This window comes from Pinus tabuliformis, chromosome 1_2 (genome assembly GCF_031772625.1).
Source record: "Pinus tabuliformis cultivar Carrire ecotype Pingquan chromosome 1_2, CPIR1, whole genome shotgun sequence".
Classification (NCBI taxonomy): Eukaryota; Viridiplantae; Streptophyta; class Pinopsida; order Pinales; family Pinaceae; genus Pinus; species Pinus tabuliformis.
This window is the reverse complement of record NC_142298.1, coordinates 578,405,390-578,426,865: the sequence shown is the minus strand read 5'-3', so window position 1 is coordinate 578,426,865 and position 21,476 is coordinate 578,405,390. Positions and strand designations below refer to the sequence as shown.

General features: G+C 40.5%; 1 protein-coding gene across 6 annotated transcripts in view; it reads left to right on the top strand.

Moving 5' to 3' along the window:
* Nucleotides 1–21,476, top strand: part of LOC149206929 (Glycosyl hydrolase family 47 protein) — a 309,288-nt gene that overhangs the window by 171,154 nt on the left and 116,658 nt on the right. The gene's annotated exons all lie outside the window — the stretch shown is intronic.

Genomic DNA, 21,476 nt, shown 5'->3' with positions numbered 1-21,476 from the left:
ACATTATCATTAATTGTTCTAGGATGTTTGAGTGTGGTTCCAACCTCATCAGATTTCACATGGAGAAAGTAGAATTTCATATCCCATTTTGAATTCGACAGACTTGAAAATTTGTAGGATTTCAAGATTGGTAGATTGCAGTTTGTCCATTAGATTCTATCATGTATGAGGGTATGTGATTGGCATTTAATCAAGAGCACCAAGCCCTGTATGTACCCTAATGTTGGTGGCATTGACTGTTGAACTCCTCTCTCGTCACTTCAACAAATATGTACCCCTCACCCAAGCCAAGATCACTGATTAGTGATGTTAAGCTTTTTCTACCATATTTGAAGTCTTGATTTGGGCAGTTCATCAAAATTGGATGTTGTTGACTGATGTCCCTAGAGGATAGAGGTAGGGGCAACAACTAGATTAGGATATAGAGTGTCATTCTAATGCCAAGGGTTCCAACATAAGTGATGGTGGAACATTGCTTGTCATTTATGTTTGCCCATTAAATGTTCTTGCTCATTTATTCATTATGCTTTCTTTAAAAGTTTCAATATAATGCTCTTTTTATAAAATATCATTTAAAAGTTTCAATATGATGCTCTTTTTATAAAATATCATATTATATATATGTGTGTGTGTGTGTGCGTATTGCTAATTTTTTAACCCCAACATACTTCCTAGCAGATTAGATCTACTAAATAATATGGCTGAGATTTTAACACATAAAATAGACAATTATAATCAGTGGAAGCAAATTATATACCAATCTCACAATCACACATACACAAGATTTCTTCCGTTCATATAAGCACTTCAATTATTAAATTTAGAACTCACAAGGGTTCCCTTCTTAGGATAATGGCTAATTAAGGAAAATATATAAAACAAGAACTTGGAACTAATCTAGCTAATCAAACCCTCTGCAGATCTTGCTGGCTTATCTGGTCTCCCTTGCTGCCCCTTGTACCTTCCTCGAACCCTGCACATTTGAATGAAAGTCCTCCACTCAATCATTAAGATCTCACTCTCATTGCGTCTTGTGCGTCTTCTCCCTTAGCATGGCCTTCCTTTAAAAGTTTGTGTTATTGACCTAATCCACACAACCCTAATCTCCAAAGTGATTGATGGTTGAGATTAGATATGAACATCTCCTGAGATTGACAATTGGGATTCATCTAATTTACTCATGCAAATAACCTTTGTATTTCATTAGATCAACTGAGTTTATCTTATACAAGTCATTTACTTCAATACTTAAAAGTAATTTCTAAGGTTAAGGGTCTATTATGCGACTTCCACATGCCTAGACACTTAGGCCTTTGTGGAAGTACTTGCCCGAGCTACTAACATCAACACTTCCTCTTAATGAGAAGGGTACTTTTGGAAGAACCACCTGGAACTGCCTTCCTTTTGGTCTTGGCAGAATGTTAAGGGTCTATTATGCGACTTCCACATGCCTAGACACTTAGGCCTTTGTGGAAGTATTTGCTCGAGCTACTAACATCAACACTCCCTCTTAATGAGGAAGGTACTTTTGGAAGAACCACCTGGCACTGCCTTCCTTCTGGTCTTGGCACAATGTCCCATGCATCATCCTTTACCATGGCTTTCCTCCAAACCTCCTAGTTTTTTGCCTCTTCAAGAATGCTATTCGTCAGTGCATGTAGTTTGGAAACTTCTTAGGATGCGTGCTCTCCCTGAATGTGCACCTAGGAGCCTCCACATGCTCTTTGTTAAAATTGGCAACTAGGGCCAAACTCCATGTGGGTCATCTTATTTATGGCAGTTGATATTTTTCTTGGATTCCTCTCTCCGAGAGGTGTAGGATTGATCTAAAGATCATCCGATTATGACATGTATTTATGGAGATATGAATTTATTTGTATTATTTGACAAATTGTCAAGTTGGCTAGCAAGCAAATTTACATGGTATCAAAGGTGAAGTGAAGACAAAGCGCAAGCAAGAGTGAAAGAGCAATCACCGAAGACAGTTGGAAAGGTCAAAGGCTCAATGGGTTCCTCATCCCACTTCTCGGCTGAAGACAAGCTTCATGAAAAGTCTGACTATCACAGATGGAAGATGTCTCTTGATCTGACATTGGAAGAACAAGAAGTGCTGGATTATGTGAAGGGTAAAATCCCTGAGCCTCCATCAAATGCATTGGCTGCTACAAAGAACAAGTACACCAAGGGTGAAGTCAAAGCGAAGAAGATTATCAGAGATTCCATTGACAAGCGTCTGGTGGCTTACATCTCCGATCTAAACACCTCCAAGGAGATCTATGACAGATTGGTAAGCATGTTCAAGGTTAGTGATGCAAATCAAATTTTGTTCCTCAAAAATAAGTTGAAGGATATTAAGAAGGGCAAGGACGAGGATATTCAATCCTACTTCTTAAGGATCACTGAGATCAAGAATGATCTTCTATCGATTGGAGAAATCATATCTGACAGGGAACTTACTATCACTACCCTTGGAGGACTCCCACTCGAGTGGTATATATTTAGAACCACTATTCTCAATAATGATCAAATTCCAGGGTTTGAAGAATTGATGTCGAGATGCATTCAAGAAGAAATCAGGATGGTAGAGCAAGAGATGCCCTCTAACAAAAGTAACCCTACTTCTTTCTCTGCTCATGCTAAAAGGTGAAACTATGCAAGGTATAAGGGCCATTTCCATGGAAAGCCTAGATCTAAGGGAGGAAGGAAAGGTAGATGCTTTGCTTGCAATAAGTTTGGCCACTATGCGAGGGAGTGTTCAAATAGAAGGGACACATCACATGATGATGATCACAATAATTCTAGGGGCAACTTAAATAACAATGATAGAAGGAATGATAGGTACTATGGCAAAGGAAAAGGAATGCAGGACATCAAGAAAATTATCGCCCCTCCAAGAAAGCAAGGAACTCCAGGTATAAAGAATCAAACGTTGTTTTTGATAAGGAAAAGGTGTATTATCTTATCTCATCTCTCTCCACTTCCTTTCCTCCAGACACTTTGGGAAATTGGCTTATTGATAGTGGTGCTTCAAGGCACTTCACGGGATTCAAGGAAGCTTTCTCTAATCTAATAGAGAAGGAAACAAACTTGGAGATTATTCTTGGAAACGATGCCACCTATCTCGTAAAGGGTGTAGGGAATGTTACCCTTCAATTGACTTAGGTTAACACGATTCATTTACAAGAAGTTCTATATGTACTTGATCTCAAGAAGAACCTGGTGTCCATTTCGGCAATGGAAGACAAAGGTTACAAGGTGGCATTCATCAATGGAAAGGTACATGTTTGGAAAGGGATTTTTAAAGATGCTTTTACTCTTGGGTTCAGGGTTGGCACTTTGTATCAAGTTGCAGGAAGTCCATTGGGGACCATGTCGTGTGACACATCTCTTCAATGGCACCAGAGGTCTGCCCATCTTCAATGTAAGGCCCTACTCGATGTGAGACAGAGGGTGACAAGGATGCCTAAGTTCAAAGAAGAGCATGAAGTTATATGTCTGAGATGTACTGAGGGAAAACTTAACAAGTAATAACAAGACCATAGATGTGGAACAACCCGAGGGGTTTGAGGTTCATGATCAGGAATCTCATATTTGCAGGTTGAAGAAAGCTCTCTATGGTTTGAAGCAAGCACCCTGAGCTTGGTGTGGGAGGATTGACAGCTATTTGATGAAGCTGAGATTCACTAGCAATGAAGCCGATCCAAACCTTTGCCTTAAATATGTGGATGGTAGACCTCTCATATTAGTGCCTTATATGGATGACCTCTTTCTGACAGCTGCAGACCCTCTCTTTTACAAACGTAAGAGGGAGTTAGATTCCGAATTTGGAATGGTGGACTGCAAGCTTGTGACTACCTTGATGGAACTTAACTTTAAAAGGTTATGCGGTAGTGCTACCGGACCTGAATTAGGAAATGCTTCCGAGTATCGTCAACTCATAGGAGCACTAATGTTCTTGGTGAACTCTTGTCCAGATGTATGTTTTACAGTTAGCATGTTGAGCCTATAGTGGTTGAGCCTCATCACTCACATTGGATTGGTGCCAAGAATCTTTTGAGATATCTTTGGGGCACAATCACTCATGGACTGAGATACACTGTCAGAGCTGTGAGGCTACATGGTTACTCTGATACTAATTGGGCAGGCAGTGTGGTGGATCACAAAAGCACTTATGAGTGCTGTTTCTCTTTTGGTTTTGCTTTGATATCCTGGATGAGCAGGAAGCAGAAGTCGGTTGCTTTGAGCACTGCTGAGGCCGGATACATAGTTGCGAGTATGGCCTTGTGTGAAGCTGTCTGGTTGGGGAAGCTCTTTAGTGAGCTGTTTGGACATGTGCTGGATACTACTGTGATCCTCTGTGACAACTAGAATGGGATCCGATTGTGAGGGAATCTCATATTTCATGATCACTCCAAGCACATAGACATCAGGTACCACTTTATCCGAGATATGGTACAACGAGGACCAATAAATTTCCATCACATTGGGACTGATGTGCAGGTTGCCGATATTTTGATGAAGCCCCTGGGAAAGGTCAAACTCCTGACTTTCCGAGAATGATTAGGAGTCGTGGAGCGACCCTCTCTTGAAGGTCCTGTATGATATGGATATTGAGCTATTGGAGCTTAGGGGGGCATGGGGTATTTCTTTGAGCAATGAGAAACCATAGGGTGAGTGGTTCAACCTTCCGCTAGTGGTTTGCTATGTAGGCAGGATGAGTGGTTCACCCTTCTCTTGCTAAGACACAATCACGGGGTGAGTGGTTTAGCCTTCCCCTGGGATACCTTATGGTGACATGTAGGCAGGATGAGTGGTTCATCCTTCTCCTGCTGAGACATCCTACCCATGCAGTCTGGGACTCATGGGAATTACCTCTCATCTGGCCAATGATTATGGAAATGAAGATAGGGATCATAGTACTACTGATGGATGCATCGTGTACTACCGTACTTCTTATGCTGGGATAATATTGATCTGGGATCAATTGAAACTGACTTCGGTTCAGTGAGAGTGGTATGAGACACTCTCTTTATTTGGAACTGATTTCGGATCAGTAAGAGTGGTATGAGACACTCTCTTTATTTGGAATTGATTTCGGATCAATAAGAGTGGTATGAGACACTCTCTTTTATCTGGGACTGACTTCGAGTGAGTAGAGAATGGTATGATACATTCTCAATCACTTCTTTTTCTTCATAGTTTAGCAAAGAAGAGCAGTGCAAGGCACTGATGGCAGAGATAGTACAGACTGGCAGATGGATTAGTAGATGGAGTTCCCCCTAGTTGAGAGGGAGTGTTAAAATTTGCAACTAGGGCCAAACTCCATGTGGGTCATCTTATTTATGGAAGTTGGTATTTTTCTTGGATTCCTCTCTCCGAGAGGTGTAGGATTGATCTAAAGATCATCTGATTCCGACATGTATTTATGGAGATATGAATTTATTTGTATTATTTGACAAATTGTCAAGGTCGGCCAGCAAGTAAATTAACACTCTTGAGCATCCTTCAATGTTTGTGCAAACCACCGGGGTCTCCTAACAAAACTGGCTAGGAGCTAATAGCCCCTCCCCACCTGAAGCTTGATTGCCTGAACTTGAAGCATCTACATGCTACTCTACCTTTAGAGGCTCCTGCTTCTTATTCCTTGTCACTGTTGGTGGCAATTCATGAGACTTCCTAGATGCCAAAATCTCGTTGAAACTAACATGGCTGCTTACAATTGTGTTCCTCCTTGCTAGTATGAAGATCTTGTAAGCCTTTGAGGTGTCCCTATGCTTGATAAAAATTCCCTTTTGCCTTGAAGGTTCTAGCTTTGTCCTCTTCTTCGTAGGAACATGGATGTATATTGGACAACCAAAGATGCACAAATACCCTATCTCTGGCTTTACCCCAGTGAATTTTTCCTCAAGAGTCTTGCCCCCCAGTATTTTGTGGAGACCCCTATTTTTCACATACATTGCAATTTTACATGCCTCTACCCAAAGAAACACAAGCAAGTCTTGGTAGCATTGTCTTGGCAGAACTGATGATGGACTGATTCTTTCTCTCCACAACCCCGTTCTGTTGAGGGTTGTATTAGGCTGTCATCTACCCCTTGATCCATGCGTCCTTGTAGAAACCCTTGAAGTGATTGGCAGTGTACTCTCCCCCATTATTTGAACTCAAGACCTTGATCATATTTCCTGTTTGGTTCTCCACTTGGGCCTTGAACTCCCAGAATCAATTGAAGACCTCATCCTTGGTCTTCATGAAGAAGATCCATGTTTTCCTGGAATAATCATCAATGAATGTGACATAGTATTGTGCCCCTTGTACTAATGTCACTGACATCAACCCACATACATTTGAGTGAATGAGATCCAATGTTCCCTTGGACATACGCTTGTTTCTTGAAAAGATAGCCTTGGCATTCTTGCCAAATGCACACCTATACACACCTTGCTACTCAACACTGAAATCTAGGAGACTAGTGACAAACACCCTTAGGGTTGGCAATGCCCTGTAGTGCAAGTGTTCCATCCTCCTATGCGATAGCTCAAACAGGCTGTCACTTTCATGTACCAATGCTCGAGCAAATTTACTTGTCAACCTATATAAGTTGCTCTCTCTAAGCATTATGGCCACTATTGTGTCTGGGCTAGACTCCTTTGTGTTGAAAATGTAATTATGGTCATTCTTCATAATTGCTATTGTACTTTATCATTATGTATTTACTTTAAAATTGAAAAAGAAGAAAAAGAAGTGTATGTTGAAGCATGGGTTTCATGCTCATTTTATCTATTTATTAGGTCAAGGCCTCCATTGTAGGCTTCTAGGGTTTTTCTTGAGTCATAAGAGTCATTGTCACATTTATTAGACCCTTCTTGGGCTTTTGTATCATGTAAAGATTTTTTTTTTTCGAGTTGAAACAGTTATTTGTCACCTCCTCACCAAGTTGGCCCTGCCTTGATGAAGTCGACCTAGATTGGGGCTATTCGACCCTGTGGAAGCAGTATAAATAGAAGAAGAGCTCGACCTATTTGGAATCATCATCATCAAGTTCAATATGCAGTGAAAGAAGAAGAAAAAGAGTGCGAAGTCAAGGAGAAAGAAGGACAAATCAAAGGAAGATTAAAATTGAAGTTTCTAGGCATCTCTCTCTCACACGTGAAATTTTTTCTAGGGTTTCTGGGCAAGTTGCAGGGGCCAAAATTTCTACAGTGACTGCAGGTCCGAAATTCTAAGTTACAGGGGGCTGAAATTACGTATTGAAGTAGCTTTTGAAGGAGTTGACTATTGTTGACTGAAGCAGAGTTTGTTTACTTGAAATGAGGGTTGACTTAGTGATTGGAGGAAGTCTTTGTCTTGGTCAAAAGGTCCTGGATTGTCTCACTTTGACTTGATTCTTTTCTTGAAGAAGAGTTGACTGAGTTTTCCCCTTGAAGAAGGGCTTTGCCCCGACTGAGTGCCTACATTTTGTGTTTCTTGTTCTTGTGATCTTCATACATTTTTGATTTGGTAATTGCTTGATGAAAGATAACATAATAAAGAACTAAAGAAGGCAACATATAGCACCAGTAATTATCAAGAAAAGTGGAATCAAAACCCTAATAACTACATGAGTTGATTTCTCTACATGGTATCAAACCTAAGGTGAAGGAAGGACTTTTTGAAGATCACTTTGTTGGCTATCATTTGAAGGAAGGAAAGCACTCTCAAAAGAAAGATCTCTCTCAATTATGGCAAGCTATTTAAAGATGGGACTCAAGACCCTCAAAAATCTCTTGAAAGTTGCAAGAAGCTTTGGTGTCAAGATCATCTACAATCTATCTAGAAGAGTGAAAATTGAAGGATTCATAGCAACACTTACAGGTACATTTGATGATGACAATGCATGGATCATTGATAATGGAGCATCAAGGCATCTGACAGGAGAAAGTGGACAACTACAAACTTTATTAAAAGGATCATCATCTCATTCAATGGAGCTTGGAGATAACAATAGCTATGTAGTTAAAGGCCTTGGATCTACCTCGTTGAACCTAGAAGACAATGGAAAGCCTCATCTCAACACCATCCTCTTGTTCTAGGTTTGAAAAAGAATTTACTTTCTATTTCTTGTCTAGAAGATAAAGGAGATAGGATTGCCTTTATAGATGGAAAAGTTCTTATTTGCAGAAGGGACTCTAGTATTGAAAATGCAAGGATTATAGGGATTCATGAAGGTAGGTTGTATAGCATTTTAACACATTCTCCTCAAGCTTTTGTTCACATGGATATTAGTCCCTTTGAGCTTTGGCATACAAGATGTGGGCACCTTCATTATAAAATATTTCCCTCTATAAGCCAAATAGTAAAAGGCATCCACAACTTGAAGGATGATCATGAAGGAGTATGTAAGGGATGTGCTTTAGTGAAGAATACGAGGAAACCATTTACAAGCAGTGACACTAGGTCTAAAGAAGTGTAAGACCTCATCCATTCCGATGTGTGTGGACCAATGGCAAATAAATCTCTTGGAGGCCATCTATATTATGTGACCTTCATTGATGATCACTCTAGAAAGACTTGGATCCATCTTCTCAAAACTAAGGATGAAGTCTTTGAAAAGTTTAAGGATTTCAAATCAAAAGTGGAGAACTTAACAGAAAGGAAGATAAAAACTCTTAGATCCAACAATGGTGGTGAAAATACATCTAAGGAATGCATAACCTTTTGTAAGGAGGCAGATATTAAGAAGGAGCTCATTGTTCCCTGTAATCCCCGTTACTGCTCAATCTAGTAGGGGTCCTAGGAGAGGTTCCTATAGAGCAACTAAGAGGTCAAGTGGCAACAATGGAGCGATAGCCCACTGTCACCTCAGCTAAAGCTCCCTGCTCTTTACAAACTTTCACTGATGGGAGGAGTCTCGGTATTAGGGAAATCACTAAGAATAATGTATCAATGGTGTGGAGGTAGTGATTTCAAGAGCCTATTCAAAGGAGAGACAATAAGGATAGGGCTTGCTTGCTTTAGAAGCAAGATGTGTGGCTCTCCAAAAGGGGTTAATGGGAGACCTAGACCTAGGGTTGAGGAGTATTTCTTAATATGAAGTGCCTTAGACCTAAGAATCCTAGAAGAATAAGGTTCCCTAAGTAATCATTGTGGGATTGGATTGACATGGTTGCGGGACTACAAAGAAACCCTAGTGGACCCAAAGGATCTTGACCAAGTGAGGGAGAAGAAAAGGATCAAGAGATTGGATTTGACTTCAGACTTTAATGCAATGATCCTTGATAAAGCCACTAAACAAGGGATACCCAGGGAGAATGGTTTTTGAGCTAGGGTTTGTCAAAACATGAGATTCCACCATCAAAATGGCTTCAAAATTGGAGGACCTCTCAAGGACACACCAATGCAGCTCTAGACCAAAATTCACCAAGTTTGGATGGCTATAATCAAATTTGCATGATGCCCTAGGGAACCTACTAGGGTTAGGGTTTTGTTTGGAAGAAAAGAAGAAAGGACAAGATTATGGTGAAAATCAAAGGAATTTGAGGATCAATGCTTTCTCTTTTGGGCTTGATGGAGTCAAGATACATCAAGATATTGGATTTTGATATGCTAAGGAGCCCTAGATGACTTTCGTTAAGTGTAGCAACTAGGTCATAGGGATTTACACTTTGATTTGCAAGATAGATGAAGTTTCAAGGCTTATTAGGCTCTTAGGCTGCCTCTTGGAAAACTCGCTCTCCCTCCCAATGAGTAACACATACAATATATTGATCATTCAAGACTCATAAAAATTTCGCATAATTTATGGCATATACAAGAACAATGATAAAATATTCCATGCATTAGACAAGCAATAAGACAAAAATAGCATTAAAGTGTACTTATAAGAGAGTAGAGTATATATCCATTCGTCATGCTCGCAAAAATAGAAGCTCCAAAGACAACAACGAAAATCCAAATGTCATAGTGCATAAAGATACTCCAATTTCGTCCAAGAAGAAGAAGTGCGGAAATCTTTTAGAAATACTAATCCAAATCCAAGTGATGATCAAATGAAATAATCATCACATCAATATATATCCTCCTCTAAGGGGTTCATGTTGCCTAATTAGGCCTAATTATGCCCCAACTAATAAAATAATGTGCAAAAATAACATTCCTTGGTGATAAGCCCACCAAAATAGGTCCATAATACAAAAATAAATCTCTCAAGAGAGCAAAATGATAGATACAATAGGTCGAAGGGCCATTGAAGAGGCTTAGTGGAGTCCAATGTGTACCAAGATGAATGGACGGGCTCTAAACATAGTGATAAAGAGGGCGGCCCTTTGATATCCAAGCAAATGATCTGTGGTGCCTCCAAGTGGCTATGGTGGCACAAAACATCCTCATGGGTATCCAAATGGATTGAACAAGCCTGTATCCCGTTTGTAAGGGCTGAAAGAATGATGTAAACCCTCCCATTGTCTCTCATGGCGAGACACATCCTCATCTGAGCCTTAGATCAGCTGCCAAGTGTGTGGTGCAAGAGTATAGTTGACTGGGCAAGGTGGTCCAAGTGCATCATCATCGTCAAATAAATGCAACATGGGCAAACAATGAGTGGAACTGAAGGATCCCATGAAGTGGCAATCTGCTCCCTGCAATGGTGGAGGCCCATGGCTCTCAACGCTCACCCAACAAATGCCAATATGACCCTCTGATGGTCTTGGACTCCATATAGGGAGACTAAACCCAAGATGAAGACCCACCTGCAATCCTGTGTAGGATCCATTGTGTCTCCTCACCTTCCAGTATAACCAAACATTATTGCATTTGAGTAAATGAGCTTACTTAATCATGGATCCAAGTGGACACTTCATAGTGGCATGCCCTTCCATAATGGGCTTTAGAATGCATAAGTGTCTCCAAGTTCAAGAAGAAGGTTAACCAAAGACCCTATTTGGTGGTTTTAGCCTTTAAGGGGAGTGACATGTCCATGGTACATCCATCAAATTGGCAGGGTGCATGTGATATAATGATGGAACAGATTGGGGCATCAGGGGGAACTTCCAAGCCACATGCCACAGTACAAGGGTAGCTATGATAGGGTAAGCCCACACTTGGGTGTATGAATGAAGGAGGGAGCAATCATGGTACATGAGTTACTTCGACCTTTGTTTTTCCACCATTCTTCATATGCCTTTTGCCTTTTATTGATTCTTCTGTTATTACTGCTCAGGGCTTTAGGGATGAGAACATGATGTGTAAGGTATAACAGTGAATACCCCCTTTAGGTGGGGCAGTTCATCGTCCACCTGGGGTTGGGACAATCCTGGGTTTCTTAATGATGTAAGGGGCTAATGTGAGGGGCCCTAAGAACGAGGGTGGTGGCCATAGTGATAGGAGTAGAGCTCATGTTTGGCTTTTGCCCATGTGCTAAATTTGTATGTCTTGACCATCTTTTGCAGTTTGTGGTACGCTTCCTGTTGAGAGTGGCCAAATTATGTTTTTTTCCTTTCATTTTAGTTGCATCAACCTTCGGGGCATCGTTCCAAGCCTGATCTAGAGTGTGGACAAAGGGAGGGGGAGGCTAACACGTTGTGGACCCAATGGAAAAATGTGGACCTAAATGGGAAATATATGAAAAGGGGTTATAATGAGCGGAGGGGAGTGATATCTATGGTGTCGGGAAGTGGGACCATGCAACCAAAATTAGGATTTCCCATGTAGCAGCTCCTTTAAAGCTAGTAGCTAATAAAAGAGATCCCATGGGACTAGGATACAAGGTTAACCACCAAGTTGGACAACAGAGACAAGAGTACAAGCCAAGCCCATTCTTTCCGTCGAATCCCCCCACTAATCAATGCCCGGAAGTGTCCATGATAAGTAAGCCAAAATACCCAACTACATAATGAAAGGCATACCTTCGGGGTTGGAAGACCCATTGTCAAACATACAATCATAACAGATGAGTGAGGGAGCATAATGGTTGGCTTAGGTGGCAGAGATGATGGCACATCGAGCTATCTGGTGGCTGCTGGCTGTTGGTTGAGGACCTTCTGCGAGAAAAAAATTCTCCTATGGGTGTTACCCACAGAGGGTGGGTAACAATCCCAAAAAAATGGAGTAGTAGAAAGGAAAAATAGGACCATTGAAGAATGCATTAGAACCATGATATATGATCAAGACCTTCCAAAATTCTTATGGAGAGAAGCAACAATGACAAAAATATACATACAAAATAGAAGTCCTCATAGAGTTCTTGAAAAATATGACATTGAAAAAGCGTTCTTAGGGAAGAAACCATATGTAGATCATCTTCGTATCTTTGGATGCCCTGCCTACATTCACATTCCTAAGAGTAAAAGAAAGAAGTTGGACTCTACTAGTTTAAAGGGTATCTTTATTGGATATAGCCTTTCATCAAAGGCTTATATAATCTACATAAAAGAAGATCGTAGAATTGAAGTTAGTAGAGATGTCATATTTGATGAAAATTTTCTATACAAGAAGTCCAAAGATATTCCTGTTGAATTTGATGAAGAAGATATCCCACTCTTTGAAGAAGAAGAACAACATGCCAATGCACCTACAAATCAAGAAGAAGGCCCTGTTAGACCCATCCAACCTACAATCAATTAGGAAGCAAAGAAGCGGCCAAATTGGTTAAAATCTACACTTGAAGATGCCAAAGGGCATGGACTCTGGAGTAGCAAAAGGTATTTTTAGAGAAAGCAAAAGTCCAAAAAGGTACTCCGGATATGCAACATATATGACAAAACTAATTGAAGCAGAACCAACCACATTTGAACAAGCCGCTCATCATGATGAATGGAAGAAAGTCATGCAAGAAGAATATCAATCAATCATGAAGAATGGAGTTTGGGAAATTGTTCCTAGACCTAGTGACAAATCTGTTGTCACCTCTAAATGGATCTACAAAATCAAACATGCTGTTGATGGGAGCATAGATAAATAGAAAGCAAGATTTGTAGCAAGGGGTTTTTCTCAAAAGGAAGGTGTAGACTACGAAGAAACATTTGCTCCTACAACCAAGTACACTACTATTAGATCCTTAATTTCTTTAGCAGCTACTATGGGATGGAACGTCCACCAAATGGATGTCAAAACAAATTTCTTGAATGGAACCATATATGAAGTGTATGTTGAACAACCAAAAGGTTTTGAGATACATAGCAGGGAGTCTCATGTCTACAGGTTGAAGAGAGCTCTATATGGCTTGAAACAAGCACCTAGAGCTTGGTATGCTATAATGGATGCCTATCTTTTAAGGATTGGATTTGTCAAAAGCACTGTAGACCCAAATCTCTACATCAAAGTAGTAAATAATGAGCCAGTTAGTATTCTATTATATGTGGATGATTTACTTCTCATAGGTGTGGAGCATAGAATTCAAGAATGTAAGAAAATGTTGGCAACATAATTTGAAATGAAATATCTATGACTTATGCATTATTATTTGGGCTTGGAAGTTTGGCAGAAACCCGGAGAAATATATCTTGGTCAAGGAAAGTATATCTTCAAGATTTTACAAAAGTTTGGTATGATGGATTCCAAGCCTATGACAACTCCAATGATCACCAACTTAAAGAAATTTAGAAGTTCAGATTCTAGTCTTGTTGATCCCACCTATTATTGTCAGTTGATTGTCTTGTTGATGTATTTGGTAAATACTAGACCCGATATATGTTTTGTAGTGAATGTTCTAAGTCAATTGCAGATGGAGCCTTGCCATGATCATTGGATAGCTTCCAAGCATATTTTTAGGTATTTGTGTGGGACTATTCATCATTGTCTAAAGTATGATCGAAAGGAAATCCGATTAATAGGTTTCACCGATTCTAATTGGGGTGGCAATGAGAAAGATGGAAGAAGCACTAAAAGTGGTTGTTTTAGTTTGGGATTTGCAATGATTTCTTGGATGAGTCATAAACAAGATTCAGTTGCTTTGAGTAGTGTTGAGGCTAAATGTGTTGTTGCATGTGAACTTGGAAAAGAAGCGGTTTGGCTTAGGAAGCTTCTGTTAGATTTGTTTGGAGGATCCTTGGATCCCACAGTTATAAATTGTGATAACCAAAGCAACATCAAATTGTCTGAAGACCTTGCGTTCCATACCGCAACTAAGCATATTAACAATAAGTATCACTATATTAGAAGGTTAGGACAAGATAGGGTCATAAAGCTACAATATATCCTGACAGATGAACAAATAGCTAATGTATTGGCGAAATCTCTCCCCAACATGAAGTTTGTATATTTTAGAAACATTCTTGGATTAGTGGATATCTCTGATTTGGCTAAGAGGGAAAGATGATTACCATAAAACTTCTCGTATGATGGTACTTGGGAGGACATCTTGGTTAGGTTGGTATTGAGATCTCGTGTTGTGATGTATGGATCCCTGTGTGGGAGGGTATCTTGGTCTTGTGGAGCTCCGGTTTAGTGTTGATGATACCTGGATCCCTGTGAGGGTTGGTGTCGGAGCATGGAGGCCTAGATGGTATCTATATCCTATTGGATTGATACCAGGTTTGTAACCTGATGGTACCTGTAGTGGCAATTGCCTTGATGACACCTTAGTCCCTATTGGAAGGATACCTTGGAAGTTAGGGTATCCCTATCATTGCGTATGCTGTTACTCTTCTGTGAACATGTCAATTTGAGTTCATCCTTGTACCTTTATTAACAATTAGGAATACCTCCCTAGTTAAGAGGGAGTGTTGAAAATGTAACTATGGTCGGTCTTCCTAATTGTTGTTGTACTTTATCATTACGTATTTATTGTAAAATTGAAAAAGAAGAAAAAGAATATTATTTTGAAGCATGGGTTTCATGCTCATTTCATTTATTTATTAGGTCAAAGCCTTCATTGTAGGCTTCTAGGGTTTCTCTTGAGTAATAAGAGTCATTATCACATTTATTAGACTCTTCTTGGGCGTTTGTATCATGTACAAAAAAAATATTTTTGAGTCAAAACAATTATTTGTCACCTCCTCACCAAGTTGGCCCTATCTGGATGAAGTCGACCCAGATTGGGGCTATTCGACCCTGTGGAAGCAGTATAAATAGAAGAAGAGCTTGACCCATTTGGAATCATCATCATCAAGTTCGATTTGTAGTGAAAGTAGAAGAAAAAGAGTGCGAAGTCAAGGAGAAAGAAGGGCAAGTCAAAGGAAGATCAAAACAAAGTTTCTGGGCATCTCTCTCTTACACGTGCGAGTTTTTCTAGGATTTCTGGGCAAGTTGCAGGGGCTGAAATTTCTGCAGTGACAACAGGTCTGAAATTTTGAGTTGCAAGGGGCTGAAATTCCAAATTGAAGCAATTTTTGAAGGAGTTGACTTTTGTTGACTAAAGCGGAGTTTGTCTACTTGAAAGGAGGGTTGACTTGGTGATTGGAGGAAGTCTTTGTCTTGGTCAAAAGGCCTTGGATTGTCTCACTTTGACTTGATTCTATTATTGAAGAAGAGTTGACTAGGTTTTCCACCTGAAGAGGGGTTTTGCAGTGGCTGAGTGCCTACATTTTGTCTCTTGTTCTTGTGATCTTCATACATTTTTGATTTGATAATTGCTTGATGAAAGGTAACCATAATAAAGAAGTCAAGAAGCCAACATATTTCACAAGTAATCATCAAGAAAAGAGGAATCAAAACCCTAATAACTACATGCATTGATTTCTCAACACTCTAGATGAACGAGCACCTGCCCATTCTTGAACATGATCTCATATCCTTTGTCCTTGATCACTGATATTGAGAGCAATTTTTTCTTTTGTCTTGGTACAAATTGCATGTCCTTGGCTTTGGACATCCCTCTTGACTCTAGTTGAAAGTTAATGGTTCAAATCCCCTTCGTTGCATACTTGGCATCATTAGCAAGCTCGATATGTAAATTTGAGTTTCTCTTAATTAGTATGCTAAATAGTTGCATCACCTTTGTCATATGGCGTCATGCACCACTATCTAAGTACCAAGCACTCCATGTGACGGTGTTGGTAAATTTTTAGGACTTAGGAGACAAATGAGAAGTCCTTCTTGAAGTTCATTGCAAACTCATTAAGTTGAACCTCACTTGACGCTACTGTCTACTGCAACTTCCCTTTCCCCTTATTCTCCTGACACTGTGATGCATAGTGCCCACTCTTGTGGTAGATGAAGCACTTGATTTGTAATATTCCAAATGGAAAAATATTGTAGATAACAAAAGCAATGAACTAGCTAGAGCTGCAAAATTCAGAAATGCACAACCATACATATATGAACATGGAAATATGAGCAAAAACTCTGAGTCATTGTATTTATCTTGATAAATATGTGTACAATAAATGAGATAGAGGAACTTGGGCTTGCTATTTCAAGTTATGGGAAAAACCCAGGTGTGAGTACAATGCTCAAATGCTGGAAAGATCCCCCAGGAAGAACTGCCCATGCCCAAGTGGAATTTCTAGCTACTGTTAGAAGGAACTGGAGGAACTGCTTTGAAGAGTGCCCAAAATGAGCTGAAACTTTGATGGTGGCCTCCTCACTAGATACTCGACAAACCTTGAAATATCTCACGAACCCAAGTGTTGGAAATGGTCCCAGGGTGAATTGCGTCGCCCTCCAACAATTTTTGCTGTTGGCTGTTGGATGGAACTAGGAATTATGTCCTCAAAAGTGCTCGAAAAATTCTATAAAATTAATCCTAGCCTACTCTCACCAAACCCACAAAAGCCTAGAAGGGGTTTGGGCTAGATCCATAAGTCACTGGTGCCCCCAAAATGGTGCGAGCTCCTCTCTCTGTTAGACAATGTGCACTATTGGAAATAGATCAAATGATACATGCCACAATCCTCACCAGAATGCCTACCAAATTCCTACAAATCTCCTTGGAAAAACACCTTCTATTCCCTGTCCCTATCTCTCTGCGAATTCTTCGCCCTTCTTCCCTTGCGTAGGCTAAGCCAGAAACCCCTACGCAATTCTCAGAGTGAGAGAAATGGCTCCTTAAAATCCCTGCCTCACAACCCAACAAATTTTCTACAAAATCTCCGACAATGTGTGGGAAAAAGTCCTGCAAATCCTCCAGAGCTCTAGCAATCTATAACTGATCTCAATTAGGGTGCTTCGAACAACTTTTGCGCTCGAGGAAAATACACACCATCTAGAAATGATCTGTAATGTAGCTTCTCTAGAAGTCTTGAGATAGATTTCTCTCTACTCTCCTAGGGTGACACTCGAAGTTCACCGAAGGTAGAGATGGAATTCCCGGTTGGGAATCCCTCGTGCTAAATAGCACCGGTTGACTTGGCTAAACAACTCAAGAAAACTTGTGTTCAAAAGTTAAATTGTCAAAAGATGCAAATGAAGGCCTCTTCTCCTTATTTATAATTGTTGGCCTCCTTCTCTCCCTTGGTGGCCCCCACTTTCTCTCTCTCTCCAAATTTGCACCCCCTCTTTTCCCTCTCCTCCAATTGTGCAAGTTCCCTTCTTGGGCTGAATTTATCTCTCTTGTGGGCCCCACGTTCCATTAGAGATGCAATTTCCCTTTTTCCTCCTAAGTCTCGATGCCAAAATTGCCTCCTCTTCCAAAAATCGTCTTTAATGTGGAAAATAAAAATTGGGGATATTATAGTTCTCCTTGCCAAAAATTGCTTGTCCTCAAGCAATGCTTGAACAAGCGCCCCCTCTAACTGCTGATCACCACTATCATCACTAGTAATACCAGGGTCCCAAATGTGCCACTGAGTCATCCCCAATCTCTGCACTGTCTGGTCATGAAGGAATCCCTCGATACCTGGATCCTAAGCCGTCCTGATCACAGTGAAGCACACCTTGCTCTGCTCACTGTCCAACCAGGCATAGGTACTAGAAGTCCTTTGCATACTATCAATAAGTAGAGTATCATGATAATGTAGGACTTGTCCAACTCCCCATGAAGCTGCCCTACCAAGTAGTCCACCTCCTACACTCCAAGAGTAAACTTCTGAAGATACAACCCAATCCCCATGGGGATGAAGTCTCTCTCGCATGGACTTCCCCTGATATCCTCTTTCTGACCAACTTGCCATGCTGTTGAAGTCCCCCATGCCATTAGCGAGTCACAGAATCCCAATGGAAGATCTGAATGATCTCTTGTTGTGGTAGCCAACTCATCCCTAAAGGTTGCTAAGGTGTCTATTAGTGCGATGCTTGAGTACCATGCTACTCTCAGAAGGGTGCCAACTTGTTGTTGCTGCGCCACTCTGTCTCTAACAGGCTGCCCATCATGGGCACACTGTATCCATCTCCTTTGAAACTTGGTGGCGAAATATCAACGAAAACCAAGCTCATCCTGCCCAAGTATATCTATGATGTCAATATCTACCCATCCATTGCTAATCCCAATCCTGAGCTGCAATTGGACACCCTGCCTTGCAAACAATGGAGGCCTCAATGATCTCCCATGTGTCAACCCCAAAGTGAGCTAGATCACCCTTGGCTATGGTCCTGCTCCTCACGAAATGGAGTGGTTTGTCTGCTAACTAAATCCCTAGATCCCATAACTAGATCTATTGCGGTGTAGTCGTGACGACTACTGAAATCCACATGCCCCACATATCTGATCCCTGCATGCTAAGTCACATGACACGAGGACACGAGACACGGACGACACGTAAATACGAGTATTCAATACGAAACGCAGCGACCTGGAAATAGGACACGGGGGACACATTTTATATATATATATATATATATATATATATACCGAAATATAGTTTTTTATCCATATTAAATTGCAGGTTGCAGCTTATATATACCGAAATATAGTTTTTTATCCATATTAAATTGCAGGTTGCAGCTTATCCCAATGTCCCTTCAACAGATGGGTGGAATAAAAGCTTGGTTCTGCACAGTCAAATAAAAACAGAGTATAATTTATAAATATACATGTACTGATGTACACAATCAATTAGCATTTTGTCTAGCATGCACCCAAATCTGTATTGGAGTATAATGGCTTGAAAGTTGAATGTATGATGGATGGCAGATATAGGCTTGACCTAGAATCAAGCATTATGAATGATGATACAGATGAGGGCATTTCAGAAGTGAAACAACAGCTCCCTATCCTTGCTAAAAATTGCATACAACTTACAAGGAGCAGACTGCAGTCAATATTTTGAGAGACCATTTGGAAAGTTGAAAGTTTGAAACCCTTGGTGATGAAAGCACATAAGGAAGTGCAGGCTGATTTAAATTACAGTTAAACATTTGATTGCTCTTCCAACATAATATGGGGTAGACCAGCCATCCTTGAAGTTGAAAGGTTTCAACATGCCAAATGAATCTGAATGAAAACTCTAGTATTGTCTAAAACACCAAAAGGTCAAGACTCAACTACATCCCTAGTGTTTTTCTAAAACAATATCTTTGTGTGCTCGTCTTAAAGACTTAAACTCATAGTCATAAATTTATTATCTTACACAAAGAAAGTTTTTGTTTTTACATTGAGGCTTTGAGCTGATTTCTCCAAGATTACATTAAATCTCAAAAAGTTTTCTGAAAGATCCTTTTTATGCCCAAACAATTAAATGGACTTCAACAACCTTCAAATAGCCATGACAAATTTTCTTCCTGGAGGCTGCAATACAATCTGATTTGAAACAAAATGGCCAAGAAATTATCCTTATTGTATCTTTGGAAATTAACATTCAATAATCATGTCAAGTTGTCCAGTGTCATGTAACGCAGGATCGTATATATTTTCTGACAAGTTGATGACTCACTTTGCAATACTATATACAATTGTCAATATATCAATTTCCAATATGACAAAGTGAGGAGATTACATGATAGTTCATTAGATTTCTATATCAATTTTATTTTTATAAGATGTTGGTGACTGTGAGGTTTACTCCCTCCACGGAATAAAAGGTATAAGTTGTGGCCCGTGGGTATATTAAGCATTGGGTTGAAACAATTTTTAACCTTTCTTTCTAAATCCAATGTTCCTGATCAAGCTAATTGTTGAAAGTGCAGTTGAATCTAGGCATCTACCTGAAGGACAATGAGACAGAGTTTTCTTTGCTTGTTGATCGTGCTGTTGGGGGTTCATTGGTTGCTCTATCTACATAGCACAAACCCTTGACTCCTTATGGGATTTCCTTTGCTCTTCTCTAATTCATCATCCGCATAACAGATTTGGGGCTCATAATCCCCAAATTGATAATCACATGACGGACCTTATCACAACGTTGCATCAGCATGTAACGAGCTCTTCACAACACAAGGTTTTAGGTTTCCTTATCTTTGACTAGGATCATCGTGTCCAATAGAGTGAAATCAAAATGCCAGACACTGCACAATAATGAAAAAAATTATAACATAGAATTTAGAAACGGTAAACGGAAACAGGAAACCCCATCTGGCAACAATCATGATATAAGTTAATTTGAATACGGGTTTAGGGGTTTACTGGTTTACGGGCTGGTCTTGAACGCTGAAGCGGAAACCTGAATGCTGCACAGCAACCGGCATGGGCACCAGCTGCACCACACTCTGCTCCAGACTCCAAATTCAGTTCTAACTTCAAACACCCTGCTCCACACGACAGCACAGGACGAAAATAACCGGGAAAAATCCATTGCGTGGGCAGCTAGGCTTTAAATTACATTTTTTTGCAGCGTACGTATTCAACCTGTCGAAAAACGTTAGGGCCACGTTTTCTACCAACGAAATACGCGTTTTCCAAATGCAGGACACGATGAAAACTGGCGAATACGTTTTCCATTTTCCAGGACACGATAAAAACCGTATTCGACACGTATTAGGGTCGTTTTCGTGTCCAGTACGTAAAATACGGGACACGGGACCCTGGAGGATGTGTCCTGTGACTTAGCCTGCATGTAATCGATATATAGACTCCACACAACATGAAACAATCTAGCGCATGCAAAACTGCCCTATACTTGCCATGCCACACCGTGGGATCTACTATCTTGTCTCCTGAAAACGCATCCCGATATTGCCTAGAGACTAAACATTTGCCTGTAAGAAAAGTCAATCGCCTGCTGTATATGTTCCCAAGACACCTTGAAGTGCCTCGCCGAAAATGTATCATGCATCCCCTTAAGTGTGAACTCAAGGGTGGAATATATGCTACCTCTATAGCAAACCATGCACTCCCCAAACCTGTACCTGTCAGCTCGTGCCCTGACCAAATGTCACCACTGAGGAGTCTTTCCCTTGATGCGCCGAGTCCCATCCAAATATCTCAGGTGAGCTCCTTGTGCCCTTCTACTAGTGCCTAGAGTGTCAAAGGAAAATAACCAAATAATTTGTGCCTACAACCGATGTAAAAGAGGGACAGGCGTGTGAGTCCACATGGATACCATCAAGTATCTCTTATCTGCGTCCTCGTTGATCCTAGGTGAACTACACCCAAAGGTATGCCTAATGTCCCTGTCCATCAGTCTCCTAGGAGGCAACGCTCCAAGAGCTTGCTGTGCCGCACCATATGCCACTGCATACCACCAAGTATC